Source organism: Trichosurus vulpecula, chromosome 7 (genome assembly GCF_011100635.1).
Source record: "Trichosurus vulpecula isolate mTriVul1 chromosome 7, mTriVul1.pri, whole genome shotgun sequence".
NCBI classification, from domain to species: Eukaryota; Metazoa; Chordata; class Mammalia; order Diprotodontia; family Phalangeridae; genus Trichosurus; species Trichosurus vulpecula.
In genome coordinates, this window is record NC_050579.1 from 46,374,729 (window position 1) to 46,378,603 (window position 3,875).

A 3,875-nucleotide genomic window follows, 5' to 3' on the forward strand; every position below is an offset into this window, starting at 1 on the left:
CCATGTTGCATTTTTTAGTTGTGATCATTCATGTTTAGGGAAAACAAAAACCCCCAAGCCACTAGTGTGGGGATGTTTGTTGATGCATCTTTGTCCTCAAGCATGGTATATATAAATGTCTAACGCCTGGTGATTTTTACAGAAAAGATTCCCAGCTGCTGGGTTAATGACCCCACCTTGTGCCTGGGAGGGTTGGGGTTAAAAGAGTGGGTTCTCTGCTCCCAAGCTCTCTTGTTCCAGAGCTGTTTACTGCAAAAAGGTCTTGGAAATGCTATTCATCCAGAGAAAGGAGGAGGGGAGGAGGAGTCCAAAGATCAAAAGAGAAACTTTGTAGGAAGTAAGAAGGGCATGACAGAATGTACTGTATGTACGGTAAGAATCAGTCCTTTCAGCTGCTTTCAGGAATTGGAGTGTCCATAGTCAAAGGCAGCATTGTCTTTGCCTGGCCTCGGTCATCTTTCCTCCAGTGTCCTGGGTGAGGTGGAGGGCATGTTTTGAATAGAGCAATCATAGACTTTGAGGTCTTAATGTTTACCCTAATTTCTGGTTTCAGAACACTGGATTTGGAGTTAGGGGTCCTGGGTTCAAATTCTACCTTTACTACTTGTATAGCCTTGGCCAAACTGCAAATTCTCTGGGCCTCAGTTCCTCATAAAATGAGGGATTTGGACAGGATGATCTCTCCAGTCCCTTCTGGCTCTAAAGCTTTGATCTTATGATGTACTTTCTTGGACCTCGGTTGCTTTTAGGGTGGGGGACAGGGTTGATGTTGAATTAATGTCAATTGTTACCAAGTAGATGCTGAGCTGTTGCTGTCCATGTGGATGCAAAAAGGCCCAGGGAAGAAGCGGAATAACACAGCTTGGGGGACACCCAAGGGACATTCCGAACCACTTTAGGAATTGTGGCAGGGTGAGTATAACTGATTGAGGCTGTAACCTCTTTCTATCTGTTCTCATTAGTAGAGTTTTCATTTTCTCTTCTCTTCTTACCCCTCCCATCTGTATCTATTTATTTTCAAAAGATTTTTCAATTTTTGCAATTTGCCTCTAGACTGTCCCCTAGAGTACTTTACTGAACCCCTTCCTCTGTCCCTGACCATCTTTAATCGATGTTTTCTGGCCTCAGGGACCCTACCTGCACAATGGAGGTCACCTACTTTAAGGAAAGTGTTATCTAACTCTGGATTTGTTCCCAAACTAAAAAAAGGGGAGAAAAAGTTGCTTTTTCATTCTTTTTCTTTGGTTGCTGACATCTCTAAGCATTCTCCCAGAGCATGTGACATGTGTGCTGCTAGGGTGCACATCAGTCCAGCTGGGTGGAAAGCAGCAGCCAGAGGGCACATCACAAGGAGAGTTGTATGGGTGTCAGCCAGCAGCAAGTAAGCTAATAATAATAGCATTTCTATATCATTAGAAGGCTTGCAGCGGGCTTTATGTATATTGTCTCACTTGATCCTAAGACCTTAATAGGATTTAGAAATGGAAGGGACCTTAGAGGTTGACTACTCCAGGCCTTTCATTTTACAGATGAGGAAACTGAGGACCAAAGAAGTGAAATTCAACCCAAGGTTGGACAGGTAGTAGGAAGCAGGGACAGAATTGGAACCCAAGGCCATTGACTCCAAATCCAGTGCCTTAGTCCTGTGTGTGTCTCTTGTCCCACAAGTGCCTGATTTGTCAGTCAGTGCCTGCTGGGCACTGCCTACCCCTTCCAATACTCCGTGGATTTTGGCTGTTTTCCAACAGTGACCTGTTTATTCAGCTGACAGTATAACTAACCCATTCCATTCTTGTGCTCCTCCCATTCTGCCTTGGCCTATGTGTTGGCAGGGTTAATGACTTGCTTCCTCCAGGCCTTGGGGTGAATCATAGCATTGCTTAGGCATGAATCTGACCTATCTCACCAACATTCCAGTCTAGTAGGTCTCTGTTCTCCTCACAGCCTGGGGGACTGACTTCTGGCTCTGTTTTGTTTGATTCTTAGACCTATGAAAGTCCTATCTGGACAATTTCTATATGCCTACGTTGTTTTTCAGGAATGGAATACTACCAGTCTAGTCAAAGACCTACTTCAAAAATTAGTCCTATAGTTAAGGTCTCCAAAACAAATGTTGGAACTGGCAAAAATGATAAAATATGCCCAGAGATCTTATGGTATTCCTCTCAGGATTTCCTTCCAGGCAAAGGTGAAGGAAGAAGGTAGACAAGGCAAGACAGATGCCTTCAGCATTCTTGCTAGCTGATCCAGGATTAGATTGGTATCACTGGGCATTTTTCTTCTTTGATGTTTCAGTTACAACCATGTTTTTCCAGTGGCCCAGTGGCCCCCTTCCCACAAGGGTCTACTGCTTTATACTTACATGGAGCCATGATTCATCTTAAGGATGGAGCTTGGCCACAAAGAGGGGAGTGGAATTATGCTCATCTCTCTGACTGGTTGTTCACACCTCAGAGTTCTGGTTAAATCTCTTAAACAAAACATAGATGTGGCTCATGTCTAGGGGTACCCCAGTTGTCTCCTTGACATAGGTATGCTGTTGTACACTCAGGAACTCTGAATCTTGCCATCTACTTTGCTACAACATCCTTTGGACCAGAGACCTAGCCCTGGGGCACTTAGTGCTCTCACCTCTGGAACTACTGCCCTGGGAATGTAATGTGAGTGCATTACACAGCCCACGATAGCTAACAGACCCTGGTCATGCTTCATATTCCATTCCTAGACCCTACTTCTTGCCATCTCCCCTGCTGTAGAACCCAAACCTCTCCCTCACCCCATGTGCATACCGTTCCATAAAACCTCTATAGTAAACCTAATCAACATGGTCAAGACTTCCCTCTCATTTATTTATTATCCCAGGGCCTCAGGGTACCTTCAGGCTGCCCATTTGTTGTTCCTAATTCTTAATGTATGACTGGCCCACTTTTTTTGGTTATACATATCCTTGTTAACACCTTTTAAACCTCTTCATGAGTACCAGTCATTATTAGTAAAATGCTAAATTCAGTGCAATCCAATCCAGCAAACATTTATTACATGCTCATTATATGCAAGGCACCATGATAGGTTTTGAGGATTCAAAGACAAAACATGAAATAGCTCCTGCCCTCAAGGAACTCACATTGTACTAAGGAATGAATTGTAAAAAGCATTTATTAAGTGCTCACTATATACCAGGCACTCTGCTAGTAGCTGGGGATAAAAAATACGAAAAAGAGACAGTTTTTTGTCTCAAGGAGCTTACATTCTAAAAGGTGTAGTGGTAGTTAGAGGATACCTATCCCTGTATATGTATGTATGTGTATACATACCCACATATGTATATAGCTATAGTGAGGTCTCATCAGTTGTCACAACACAGTCCTAGGCTAGGAGTTCCAAAGCTTAGGGACTTAGCTATTCTAGGACATGTTCTCTCCAGAACTTCTGTGGATGGTATAATAGCACAAACAAGATGATTGTCCAGGGTAAATCATAGTTGGAGACATATGGCTAATCAAAATACGTATCTCTGGAGACATGATATAAAAAAGGCAAATATGGATGTAACCCTGGATTATAATTCATCTAGGGGACACGGTAGTGCACAGAATGCTGGGCCTGGAGTCAGGAAGACCTGAATTCAAATACAGCCTCAGACAGTCACCAGCTATGTGACCCTGGACAAGTCACTTAACCTCTGTTTGCCTTAGTTTCCCCAACTATAAAATGAGAATAATAATTAAACCTACCTCCTAGGGTTGTTGCAAGGATCAAATGAGATCATATTTATAAAGAGCTTAGCACAGTGCCTGCTTTAGAATAGGTGCTTCATAAATGTGTGTTCCCTTCCTTCTTTCCCAAGCTCCCTGCCTAGATAGTGTTGCTATGGA